Here is a 14,792-nt window from a genome sequence, read left to right as displayed (position 1 = left end):
AAACTCAAATTTCTCTATTTTTAAAGATGCAATGTACAGTGTAACTATTATTTAACAGATAATAGGTAAATTTTTTCTTAATTGCTTTCCCTTAAAACAAACCAACTAATACCTAAGAGATATTTCAATACTTTCTTCAACTACCTGTAAGATTAATTCATAAGTGAGCAAGTAAAGTATGTTTTCCCAGAGCCACCCTTATTAAAATTGTTCTCTGTGCTCCCTGCAGAGTCAAGAGAATAAATGAATGTGGTATTTTTAAATACACATCTTTGAAAAAAATCGATTTGTAGAAGGATAATCTCGTTTCTGAATCTATAGAGCTGTTTTAGTTTCTCGCCAATAAACTAAATGTCTTCGATGCATTATTCTTAAATTGTAGATGAACACCCAGATTGTAGATTTTCTTGACTCATACATATATCTCATTAAAATTTACACTGCAATATTTATTCTGGCAGAATTAAAATATTAAAAACTGCTGAAATCATATGTGATAGAAACTTACTTAGACCAAAAGTTAAAACTGATCAAACAATGTCAAGTATTATCATTATTATATTAAAAAGAGAGCTGTAGAAAACAATGGGAGCAAATTCACAGAATTTCAGATATGCATTAAAAAATTTATTTTCTTTGTTGTATTCTCTGCCTCAGATGATCTGTGCCTTGGCAAATGCAACTCTCTCTCTGCAAAGCATTTTTTCCGGCCCCATCTCCCTTACTCACTGGTAAGTTATGTCTAATTCCTTTAAATATGTTTAAGTATGTTTTAACTTAATTCATTAAATATGTTTCTCTCAAAAGACTTTGCTGACCCTCTAACTCACATTGCAGGCTATATGAGGAAAGGAGCCAAGTCATTTCACATGAACATCAAGCACCTAGGATAGTGCTCAGTATAAGGTACTAATGTTACTGTTGCTGCAAGCTGGGTTTCCAGGGTACGAGACTGGAAAGGGAGATTAGGGAGACAATAATTTTATTAGGTTGAACTGTCAGATCAATACCTATGGGGAAGACAAAGAAGAATGGTAGGAGAGGAAGAATTCTGGCAGCAATGTAGTCTCTGAGTTGTAATCCATTAGGGTGTGGAAGATAGGTCTTTTATTGACCAGTCACTGTAAGAGATTAAAGACAATTCCCGGAGAGTTCTCGGAGTTGATAACTATGAGATGGTAACATTCCCAGGTCTGAGAACAGGTGCTAAGGACCTGAAGGGAGATGTGGGTAATGCAGCATGGCACCAACACACTGCCTATGTATTAGGTGCTTGGTACAGAATATTGATACATTACTCAATTGAGTACCTATAGCCTTATGAAATATGAAATACTATCCCTGTTATGCTCAAGAGACAACTGTGGCTGAGAGAGGTTAAACAACATCTTATATCTGATAATGAGATTAATGTCCAAAGTCTGTGTTCTTTCTGCAATCATATAATTTCATTTTGTTCACTTTTAATAAATGTTTGTTAAGTGAATAAATTTGTTTACTTGGTCAAGCAAAACCTACATAAACTGCTAGTTGCATTTTATAGATAAAATTGAAGTTTAGATTCAATGCAGCTAATGCAAGGTTATTTGGTTCAAAAGTGATGCTGTGGGTTGGGATTGCAACTTAGTGGTATAGTGCTTGCCTCGGTTCAATCCCCATTGCTGAAAGAAAAAAGAAAAAAGAAAACAAGCAAACAAAAAGAGAGAGAGAGAGAAGGGGGGGAGGGAGAGAGGGAGAGAGGGAGAGAGGGAGAGAGGGAGAGAGGGAGAGAGGGAGAGGGGAAGAGAGGGAGAGGGGGAGAGGGGGAGAGGGGGAGAGAGAGAGAGATTGATTCAGTGCAAGCACATTTTGACTTGGTACACCATATAAGAGCAACACTTTCCAAAATAAAGTTCTATGTTGACAGAGATGCTCTATATTTTTTAAAAAATTTGTTCTTTTTAGATATACGTGACAGTAAAGTATATTTTGACATATGATACACAAGTGGAATATATCTTATTCTAAATCAGCCTATTCTTGTGGTTGTACATGCTGTGGAGTTTCACTGGTATGTATTCACATGTGAACATAGGAAAGTTATGTCTGATTTATTCTACTGTCATTCATTATTTCCATCCCCCTTCATTCTCTTCTGTCTAATCCACTGAATTCCCCTCCCCCATTGCTGTTTGTTAGCATCTGCATATCAAGAAGAACATTCAACTTTTAGTTTTGGGGGATTGGCTTATTTCACTTAGCATGATAGTCTCCAGATCCATCCATTTATCAGCAAAAGTTTCATTGTGTATTTATCCATTCATTTGTTGATGAATATTTAGGTTGTGTCTACTTTGGATTCTTATGAATAATGCTGATATATTTGTATATAAAAGCTTTCCTGTGAATATATGGTTCCAGTTCTCTCAAGTATACATCTAGGAGTAGGACTACTGTGTCACATGGCCATTGTATGTTTCATTTTTAAGAAGCTGTCAGAATTTTCAAAAGTAGATGTATGACTTTATATTTCTACCAGCACTGTATAAAGTTTCCAATTTCTATACAACCTGGCTACATTTGTTACTATCTGAATTTCTGATTTTAATTTCTAGTCAGTGTGAAGTGGTATCTAACTGTGGTTTGATTTGTATTTCATTACTCACTAATTTTGTAAAGCAGCTTTTTAAGTACTTTCTGGCCATTTCCATATCATTTCTGGAGCAGTACCTATTTAGTTTGTTACTAAGGTTAAAAGTGAGCATTAGCTGGGTGCAGTGGTGCACACCTGTAGTCCCAGTAACACGAAAGACTGAGACCCTGAGCAACTCAGTGAGACTCTGTTTCTAAATAAAATACAAAAAAGGGCTGGGGATGTGGCTCAGTGGTTGAGTGCCCCTAGCTTCAATGCCCAGTACCAAAAATCAAACCAAAACCAAAAACCAAACACCAAACAAAAAAAGTGAGCATTAATCTCTTTTGTTAAAATGCATGGCCAGTGTTAATATATCTTCTGTTGTGTACAGTGTCATAGATATGTAAGAACTTTGACTTTTGATAGCTCTTCCTCAAGGAAGTTTTATCTGAAACTTTCTAGTCAAGGAAAAATGACCCTACTGCACACTTTCATTATAACTTGTACTCTCATAGTACTGAGTCCAACTTTACCAAAGAACAGTGCACTTGGTTAGACTGAAGTGCCATGGGAACAAGGATATTTATCTCTTGCTCATTTTTATATTTTTGGATCCCAGCATAATGCTCCTTTCCAAGTGAGGGAAAATTCTTGAGTGAATAAATATTCAGCATAATACAATGAAAACACAATGAACAGCATCCACTATTGCAGTGATCCACTCAAGTCTACTAGTAATTGAGTGATCTTAGATAAGTCACTTAACCTTTCTAAGCTCTAATTAATTCATAAGAAAAAGAAGTACACTATGTGATTTTTCATTTCCTTTCAGTCCTAAAAGCCTAAGTCTAAATTAAAAGGAAGTATTAGAACACAGAACTCTATGTGCCTTTTACAAAAATAACTAAATAAAATTCATGACTAGAGAGATTTACTAAAAGCCAAATGAGAACAAAACACACTGACAAATACAAAATACTGTTCATTAGACAATCCTCCTCCACATATCAACAAAGATATTCTTGGTGTACATTTTTATTGAGAGATAATGGAATAAAAACTGGAGAAAATAGAGGTTAATGCATAATAATATAGTAAGGTTAAACCTATAAATGCCTTAGTGGATGTGTGTTGATTTAGGGTAAAAATAAATTAAAGTTTGGACTACTAATATATCCAATTTTCTAGCTAAATATATCATATGATTTAATGAAAATATAGGGACTGACTGATTTTGCAGAGTATCACTTAGAAAACAATTTTATCTTTATCTGGTGCATACTTTTAACAAACAAATCAGAGATCTCAGTTAAAAAATTTTGTGTAACAGGTCTCATTTTATTAGTTGATCAAAATCAAGCATATTTTTTATTATTAGATTATAACACTTGATAAACTCAGAACTGCCTTCTAACTCACTTCATTAGGTATTTTCACATGAATGCCAGATGAGGAAGAGGCAGCCAACCATACGAATGTGACCTTGCTCAGTGACTCTTCAAAAGAAAAAAACAAAACTATTTCTGATTACAGAAGTAATGCTGTAGTATAGTAAGTCTGAAAAGAAGCACACAAATAAGATAAAAAGCAATACCTGTTAAGACAGGCTATAATTCTGGTCCTTTATGACTTTTATTCTGCAGGAAATTATATTAATTTTTCTACTAATGGAAGTATTAACCATCAGTTTTAATTGTCAAAATCTGTGTTCTTATTTCTAATGCTAGAGAAATTTGAATTTTGTCTTTTAAAATAAGGCATAAGCATTGCTTGCAAAAATTTCAGTTAATGTAAGTGCTGATGAGGTATGAGCATTTTGGACTTGTTTCTTTTCAGCAGTGTTAATGCTGAAAATGTTAAGTCCAAAATCTTAGTACTGTACTCTGTAAATATCACAAATTTAAACACTGTAAAAAAACTTATTTTGATAGGTACGACACAATTATCATGAAATTAAAGGTGAAAATAAACCCTTAATTTTATAAAACACTTTGTAGCTTCCTGGCTCACAGACAGCCTAAATTTTTTTGATATCTCTATAATGTAGCACAAATATATGCTTCATCTCATAGAGAAGGAAAGTGTGACTACTTTCTACTTTTAAGGCAAATCCTTTTACACAAATCTAATTCTCATACTACTGTGACATGTTGCCTTGTCTTACATTTGGTATGTTTGTATACTGGGAAAAACACCTAGGAAAAGTCTGAATCAAGTCTTCCCTCTTCAAATACAGTTCAACTCTTAAACTTTCTATTTAGACTTACTAAACAAGAAGCAAAATTTATTCATATTTTCATCATATATATTTTGGTACTGAGGATTGTCCCCCAGGCACTATTTACATTACATATATGGCATATGCTTTATTACTATCTATCTCTTTCTGTTTGCTCATTAAAAAATGAGAAAAAAAAATTAAGTGCTTATGTAAAGTGATACATTTTGCTACCATGGATGTTTTTAAAAAAATTCATGCACAGAACACTGAAAACAGTTATGCATTGTGGCATTAATCTAGTAACTACAGGTCAAAAAGATTACAAAGTGAGAATGTAGAAAGACTTGGAAATTTTAAGTTACTTCTTGAAATCAACAGAAGAAGAGAACTTTTTACTGATGCTTTTTAATTTTCCCTTTCAGAGTTCCTGATTTTTCTTTGCAAGTGCCAACCAATTCCACCTTAAATAATCTTCTGTTCTGATTATACCACATACTTTTGAAGAAAATGTTTACATGTTTAGACTGATGTTTTAAATTTTTTAATAAACATATACATTGTTCTTTGCAATATAGAGTTGTGGAACAAAGAGAATAGAAAGGAAAGAACTGTCAGTGCTTTCCCTGCCAACAATGTGTGTGGTCTTTTGGAACTAAAGTCAATATAAACACTGTGTCAACTTAGCTATTAATACAGGTTTTTTGGCAAGTTAGGCTTGAGAGGAAAGGGGAAGAAATGGTATTTCACTCAATCTTCAAAAGAAACTTGTTGGCTAGATATAACTACCCTCATTTTATTGATTTATAGAAATACACATGGGTTTTATATTTGCTAAAGAAAACAGAGTTATCAAGTGACAGTATTGGCATTTAAACTGAAGTCCAAATTCCATGCTCCCTCCCCCCACTGTACCTTAAACTGTAAATAGAAATAAATTTCAATTTAACCTGTGTGACATATAATTTAGTGGAAGAAATAGTCTATGTTCACATTACATTCTCACCTAAATTCCTTTCAGGATAAATTTTGTCCATAAATTTGAAAATGACATTTCTTTTTGTGCTTTTTATTAATATATATGACTATAACTACATATATAACAGAGAGGTCTGAATCTAAGTCTTGCCCTATTAATGAACTATTAGGAGAGGAATTTTCCATTTCTTCATCCTTGAATATAGATTCCACACACCACCACTGAACTGATTCATAAAGGTGTTAATGTTTATAAAAATACAAGTTCAAAATCTTACATGAAACTGTTTTTTATTGAAGAGGGCAGTTACGTTCCTCAGAAGTCATGAAAATTGTGGTTACTATTTTTATAAGGAACCTGATTAAAATGGAATAGATTTAAGTATATCATTCTAGAATGCCTTTTTCCTTTCCCAGCACTGCTTTACCAAATACAAAAGTTAACTATATATGCTGATGCTTTAGCATTCAATATGCTTACTTTACTTTATCATAGTATAATTTCATGCAAAAACAAAGATAGCATTGCACCCATCAGTCATACAGAAAATGCCTACTGGCATTTATCTTGGTAGCATAAAGAAATTTATCAACATAATCTAACTGGAAAGACTAGTATATATACTCGTATATCATTTGCTACTCTCTCTATATACTTAATAATATACTGTACTCTACATCAGCATATAGACTGCATTATAAAAATGATCCTCCTAACCCAATGTCAGTAAGTCATATTTTCTGAGTTCTTTTCATAGTGGTGACTAGTACTTTGTAGTGATTAAATCTCAATTCAGTCTTGGCACTTCTGTAATCAAGGTAGTTAAAAAACTGAACAAAGATATTTTCTGTGGAACACAGCACCAAGAAAAACAGAAAAAAAAAAAGGGTAGAGGGAAAGGTAAGGAGCACAGACCTAAAGTTCCTTCATTTGTTCTAATATTAGCTTCAGAAAACTTTAACAAGCAAATAAAAAACAGAAGAGGAGACATAAATAATAAGAGTAATAATCAGACTCAATATACTAATATTCAGAATACTATGTATACAGTACAAATTCTGTATCATACAAGGAGGATAAACGAGGCTATCTGCAACAGAAAAATCACACTAGTACCAAATCTTTTACTAGCAAAACTAAATATTCAAATTTAATGGTAAATTATCTTAAAGGATAATAAAATAAAATGATTTCAAATGTAGAAAGACCCTAGTACTCATTCAAGTTAACATTCAGGCTAGAGGAAAAATTGTCAGACAAGTAAGATCTCTGAATCTATAGACTCTTCCTGTTTAAAATTACTTGAAAATTTATCCTGAACAATCACATAAATTTAAGAAAGAAGGAAAGACAAGACGTTCAATGTTAATCAAAGAAACTACCAAATCCTGTAGCCAAACAAAGAACTATAGTAACAAAATGTGAAAATCAGTCAATCAATCAATTGATGATACTGAATGGAAAGTGACCACAGTTAGGAGAAAGAGAACTGAAAGCGTGCTACAATTTTTGTTTCAGATTAAATTTGGTGGTTCATCAAAAATAAATTTTAGGCATATGTGATAAACATTGAAATATAACCACTATAACAAAAATGGATAATATATTACCCTTATTAGCAAGTATAAAAGGAAGAAAAAGGCAGAAACAAAGGCAGAAAAGAAGAAAAGGAAACCAGAAAAAGCCTAATAAATGGAAAACATAAAACAGCAGGAATAAATCAAATAATGTGTGATCATATAATAATAATATTAAATAATTAATGTAATGCTAAACACATAAGAGCGATGCTATGCCAGTCAGGGCTACAAGTTCTTTGCATATATTATCCCATTTAAACCTCAGAACAAGTTTATGAGGTATCACTATTATTATTAATAATGAATTTAAGCCTTAGAAATGAACGAGTAAATCAATTTCTATGACCAGACAGGTAACAAATTTTGGAGCCACAAAAATGAAACCAGATTTCACATACCAACTTCTTAACAACTAAAGTATAATCCTTCTTTGAAGGGGTTAAATTCTACCATTCACAGTCACAGATTAATATATTCAGTTTAAAAAAAACTTCCATCATGTCTCCTATTTAATTCAATGTAAAGATTTTGAGATTCATCTATGTTACTGACGACTCTGGCCTTTTTTTTTTAATTGGTGAGTGGTATTATATGAATATAATATATATACATCATATTGCTTACCTATTTTTTTGGTTGACAAATGTTTGATCTCTTTTCAATTTGTTATCATTAGGAATAAAGTTGCTTATGAATATTCTTTTGTAAGTTTATTTTAGTAAACTTAACTTTTCATTTCTCATATAAATATCTAGGTGTAGAATTGCTGGATTACAGGGAAGGTATGTGTTTAGCTTTATAGAAAGCCACAAATTTCCCAAAATAATTATGCCATTTTACATTTCTATTAAAAAATGAGGTTCAGGCAGGAGGATCTCAAGTTCAAAGTCAGACTCAGCAATTTAGTGAGGCTGTAGGTAACTTAGGGAGACCCCGTCTCAAAATAAAAAATAAAAGGGCTGGGGATGTGTCTCATCTCAGTGGTTGAGTGCCCTTGGGTTCAATCCTTGGTACCAAAAAAAAAAAAAAAAAAAAAAGTATTAGTGTTTCAGTTATTCCATATCCTTACCAATATTTTGTGTGACTGGTCTCAATTGTTTACTTAAGAGTGGTCTACTGGTTTTAATTGAACTATAGTGGTATAAAAAAGTATATGGTAATGTCTTTAACAGTATTTCACTAATTACCTATGATGTTCAAAACTTTTTCATATTTTCTATTGGTCATTTCTCATTGAATTGCTTTGGCACCTCTGAAAAGAAATCAGGAGTCATATAGGTATAGCTTTATTATTTGTCAACACACCATTCTGTTTCATTGCTTTTCATAAGTAGTTTATGTGAATACCAGGGTGTTGATTACTTCAGCCTAACAGTAAATCCAAAAGTCAGGTAGCATGAATTGTCCATCTTGTTTTCTTTAAGATAATTTGGTTAGTCTAGGTTCTATGATTTTGCATCAAAGTAAAGAATCAGCATATCAGTTTCTGTAAGAAAGTTTGTTGGGATTTTGACTGGAATTGTATTCCATCTATATATCAGGTTGGACATTTTAGCAATATTGAGTATTCTGCTGCATGAATATGGTATGTTGTTTCATTTCTTTTAGGTCTTCTTTACTCTCAAGAGTGTTCTAAGGTTCAAGAACAATTAAAGTTGACCCATGATGATACAAATCAAAACAATGGCTGGGGTTTAACTAGAATGGAGGCATGAAAGAATTTTCTGAGGTTAAGAAAATGGTGATTAGGGTGTTAGTTATATCATCAAAACTCAATAAATTATATATTTAAGACCTTTGCATTTCACTGAATGCAAAAATTTTACCTTAGTAGAATGATGTAGAAAAGTTGCAAATAAAACAGAAAACAATGTCTGGTAAATGCTGAGAAAAAGAAATAGTGTAGAAATTATATTACTAAGGAGGAAAAAAAAAAAGAACTCAAGCATTAAATGGAAAAAATTTCATTAATAAAAGGAGAAAGACAAAACAGTCATATAGTCTTATGCATTTAACAACTAAGGGTACAAAGATATAAACTAAAAATAGAAGAAGTTGATAATTGCATACTTTTAACATTTAAAAAAATACACAGAGTAAGAGTATGTAGCAGATTGAAATAACATAATTAACGAGTGATATTTCAAATAACCATTCATTGATATTAAACTACCAGAAAAATCTCAACAAGTCATGCACAAGCCACATTTAAAAGCACTACCTTTAAGAATAAAGAACAAAAGACCCCAAACCCAAAATAGTAATAGTATTAAAAAAAAAATTCCCCAAACACACTTGTGTGAACATTTTCAAACACTTTGCTAAGTTTGTGGCTAAGAAAAATTTGAAATAAAAAAAAGAACAATTAAAGCACCAAAGCTGAGTATATAATAAATATTTAGGCATAAAAATGCTTATTAGAAGCTTTGGAGGGTGGATGACAGGCCTGTAAGCCCAGCTACTCCAGAGGCTGAGGCAGGAGGAATACAAGTTTAAGGGCAGCCTAGGAAATTTAGTTGGGGATCTGTCTAGTCTAGCAGACTGGAGGCCCTGAATCTATTATAGCTTATTAATCAAAGTAACTAAAGAAAGCAAAATGAAAAAAAACAAAACAAAACAAAACCCCACTAAAACAAAAAACAAAACCTCACAAAAACAACAAACCAAAACAAAATGAGGCAAAATAAAACAAAGAAAAGAGAAAATAACCTTAGGAAGGAAATAGGAAGAAATTAAATATAAAAATAATAAAATAATCAAGCAAAAATTTATCTTATCACTGAAAATAAAGGTATTATATGTTTTGAAATCTTGTTTTGTTCTGTTTCATCATTACAGAACTTACTGACTAAATTTCACTGATTAACAACCCCAGCTTCAATAGCAGTTAGAATTTATGGATAAATATTTTTTCTATAATAAGATTGCCTATTCTTTTACCCTAATGAATTCTATACTAAAATTCTTAATTCTTTATTAAAATGAAAAATAATACACTCATTAGTTATGAGGGAATTATTAGTTATGAGCTCACTGTAGCCATTAATGTAGTGAACATTATTTAGTCTTATCAGCAATCAGTATTGAACACTATATAGTCTGTCAACAGTCTTTAATCAAACTATTAATAATTATTCATATACACTAAATTTATTGGCATAAAGTTGTTTCTTCAATTTGCTCTGAATCTACAGTTATAACTTCTTTATATTTCTAATATTGTTTGCCTTTTTCACTTCTTTCATCAGTATAAAGATTTATTTCATTCATGTCAGTGTTTTTGTTATGGAGTGGTGGAATCACCTTTATTTTCAATGATAAGATAAATTTAGTATCCTTCCTCATTTGAGGTTCAGAAGCTACTGAATAAGACATTACAATCAGAAATGGTGTAAAATCAAGTCAAAAGTCTTATAAGATGCCCTACATTGTAAAAACTGATTTAAAAGAAAATGACATATTGAATATTTCTGGAAGCTTCATAATAATCACTCAGGAGGCAGTAAAAAAGCATTTTGTTAAACCCAGTGATGAAATGAATATGGTTCTCAAATTCAGTACCCTTTTAAAATTTTTTTTTTTCAGTGCTGGGGATTGAACCCAGAGGCAAGCATGCTACGAACTGAGCTATATCCCCCCCAGTCACCCTTTTTAATTTTGAGGAAGCAAACATTTGAGAAAAATGTTCTACACCCCCATTTGTAATTTTATAAGCAAAAATATTAAAATACTCTCTAGTCTTCAATAACTTGTTATTGCAGCTAATTTACCTACTTAGAGATATTTATTAACTAAAGATCAGTTAAAATGATTTTAGTCACAAGATTTAATGATGTAGGTTGTTAGGTTAAAATTAGCCTATCCTTAATAATGTCTAAACATGCTAATATGGAATGGGACAGCAAACCAAGATTCATTTTATCAAACGAACAGTGAATATTCCTAGGCAGAATACAAATAGGGCTTTTTTTTACACTTTTGTTGCAAATTAGGAATCTAGTTACATTTTTCTCATTCATGAAAAAAATGGTAAATAATGTTATTTCAAAGAAATTATGTATGAAACACTTAAGTTATAAAATCAGAGAGAAAATTTGCTCTAATTTAAAATAATGAAGACTGTTTTAGTATATTTCATAGTGAAAATGAAAACAAAGTGACTAGAAATGTTCATATAGATCTAGGCCACTATACTATAAATTCCTTGACCTTTAAAGTAAAACATGTAGACCATACTGTAACCTTTTCTTGCTGAGTCAGAGTCATCAGTATGAAGCCAAATGATTTTATAAAGCCAAGAATGCAAGCCAGGCCTGAGGGCACATACCTGTAATACCTGGGGCTCAGGAGGCTGAGACAGGAGGATCCTAAGTTCAAAGCCAGCCTCAGCAACAAGAGGTATTACAACAACTCAGTGAGACCCTGTTTCTAAGTTAAATACAAAACAGCGTTGGGGATGTGGCTTAGTGGTTGAGTGCCCCTGAGTTCAATCCCTGGTACACATGCAAAAAAGAATATAGATGAAAATACAGATTATAACTGACTGGGCAATTAGCTAACTTCAGTAAAAGACCCCAACAATTACTTTCTTGAAAAATCTCAAATCCTAGTTTGCTTCTGATCATTCTCCATCTTATTATACTGGTGAACTGAATGTATATTACTAATACATTCAAATATCACCTCTGGTTTCTGAATAAATAACACAAAAGACTACATGCTTGCACATAATCTCCTTGGCCAGCAAAAATTTCAATGAGAAACTGCTGCTATGTCATATAAGGACTGATACTTGCTTTGTCCTCTACAAGGCTCACAGAACTTCTGTATTTTGTCTTTAGTTTGCTCCTTTTCTTTTGTCAGAGTATCTTCTACTATCTGTCCACAACATCATTTGTAAATTTTGTGAAAAATGTATTTTTGCTTATCTAGCATTCCCTTCCTTCCAAAATTTTTTTTCTTAAACAGAAAGGTAAAGGATTTGGACTTTGAGAACTTTAGAGTCCAAACTACAAATTACTCCTGGGTACTATGAGCAGTTGTCTGAATTATTTATTTTCATATTTTAATATAAAGATAACACTACCTACAAAAATTATCAATACTAAAGTCACATTATAAACTATAGCTGTTTTCTTCCCAGCACTAATTAATAGGTAATATGCTGTATTTGGCCATTTATTTACTTGCTGTTTATCATGTTTTGGATGTTTTCATGGCTGATACCCAGACTCTTGCTTCTTTGCTGCCAACATTTTTTTCTTTTTCCCTTTTTTCTTAAAGTTACTTCTAGGTTTGGCTCTCCTATAAAGCCTACTGGAAGGTGAAGTTTACTGTACAATTTTATCCACTGACTGACAATTTATTAATAATAATCAATAACACTTCTTAAATATACTAACATTCTTGTTGTATCCTATGCTGGTGATATGGAATAGTAAGATAAAGATTAGAATTCATATTCTTATACATAGTTACTTAAATTCTCAAGAAAAATGCACTGAATGTACTTTACATAATGATAATTCATTAATTATAGCACTAGTGTTATACAAATATGTACTTATAAGCAAATAACAATCTGCTTTATGCCTTTGAATTCAGAAAATTATCAAACAAGATTTAGAACATTAATTTAAAAATGGCTTGTCAAGTTTTTTAATAGAACCCTAATATCAACTCTAAATTATAATTCAGATTTAATTTGACCTGTGGCATTAGTTCATTTAGGGGTGCACTTAGGGGGAAAACTACCTGTTCAATTTTTTTGTATTGTTTTAGTAACTCTGGCTTAAAAAAAAAAGTGTTGAGAAATTCAAAAAGACAATAGTTTTATTAGAGATGTACTCAAATATTCTTTATAATAATTTATCTTTAAAGAGTTTTCTAGTTGCATACAAATACAGGGGAAATTAAACATCTTTTAGGTTTCACATCATAATGAACTAAAACTATTGTAAAAAATAGAATATTTATTATTGGCATAAGAGCACAATAATGGAACAATGCCAACTGGCCTTCTCTCAAAAAATTTATGTTCAGAGAATAACACAACATGACTATACATAGACTATGACAATAAGCAAAGGCGATTGAGTGGCAATGGGACAGCAAAGAGTGAAAGAAACCAGGGTTTTCAGTTTGTGGTGGAACAGAGGAAAAAAGGTGATCTCTGACCATGTTGTAGAGTCACTTACTGCTTCCATAAAATGTCATTAGTAAAGATCTTTTTAATGTAACATAATTTTAAAGGTCAACTTATGACATATTAGGCATTTAGATTAAATGAAAACAAACAAACCCAACCATCTTCTTAAAATAATAAAACCCCAAAAAAACCATGGTTTCAGAATTTCTTTTATATTTCTTTTTACAGATGTTATAGGTTTTATTTTCATCTACATATTTGCTCCCTACTTTGATTTTCAAAGTCTGTAAAAGGAGACAGACTTTTCTCTAGGTAGAAACCCTTCAAATTATAAACATCAACCCAGCATTAATCATCAGCAATACAGCAGTCTTGAAATCATTTAAAAATTATAAACTGCTTTTTGATAAAAGCAAATTCATGTAGGAAAAGGTTCTCAGTAGAGACCATATCTTTTATTATTCCGGTTTCTAGGACTCTATTATGTTGAATTCTGGACACACATCTCCCTTTCAAGCAGAGGGCTATTTCTTACCTAGTGATTTGGCAAACACTGAAATGTTCTGAAATTTATCCTTTAATTATTATCTATCCCAAAATAACAGAAAAGAAACTGCTTTCTAGGCAGTTACTTTTATCAAAGTACCTGAACTTTCATATAGAAAAGTATGACTACCTTTGGTACCTATGGTTTCCCATACAGCTACGATGCTATTGATATCATCATTACTGAGAGGTAAAGGAATGTAATTTACATATTTGAAGAGAAAATGTTGATAAAGGACTTTTAAAGCAAAAATACAAATTCTTTGGGTATTCTGCCAGGGATAAGTAATTATAGTCCTAAGTGAACTTAAGATGTAATTTCTTATTTTTTTAATAGGGTTAATGTCTAAAATAAAGCAATCTTACATTTCCTTGTTTTTATATGCCACTATTTTTTTTAAAAGGAATAATATTCAGATTCAATTTAGAAGTTTCTTTTCATTACATCAGTTTGCTTGGCAAACACAGATTATATGTAAACTCCAACAGAGCATAATGAACGTGTTCCTGAAAAATTCTGTAAAACAATCAGAGACATTCTAATTTCAAATCAAGGTCTTTTCATAAGTTTAAGTATAGTTTCCTCATAATCTATAAAAAATTTTAGGGATATTTACTATGATATACATTTCTATAAAAATTGGATTTCTACACAATGTTATTTGGTATTAAAAGCAATAATAAGTGTGATTTCTTTATTGGGGCAC

At 31.6% G+C, this 14,792-nt stretch overlaps 1 protein-coding gene across 2 annotated transcripts in view; it reads right to left on the bottom strand.

Annotated features, from left to right (window-relative positions):
• Positions 1-14,792, bottom strand: part of Itfg1 (integrin alpha FG-GAP repeat containing 1) — a 259,553-nt gene that overhangs the window by 105,180 nt on the left and 139,581 nt on the right. The gene's annotated exons all lie outside the window — the stretch shown is intronic.

The sequence above is a fragment of the Sciurus carolinensis genome, chromosome 16 (assembly GCF_902686445.1).
Source record: "Sciurus carolinensis chromosome 16, mSciCar1.2, whole genome shotgun sequence".
NCBI lineage: Eukaryota > Metazoa > Chordata > Mammalia > Rodentia > Sciuridae > Sciurus > Sciurus carolinensis.
The sequence above is the reverse complement of the archived record's forward strand: the minus strand, read 5'-3'. Positions and strand labels throughout refer to the sequence as shown.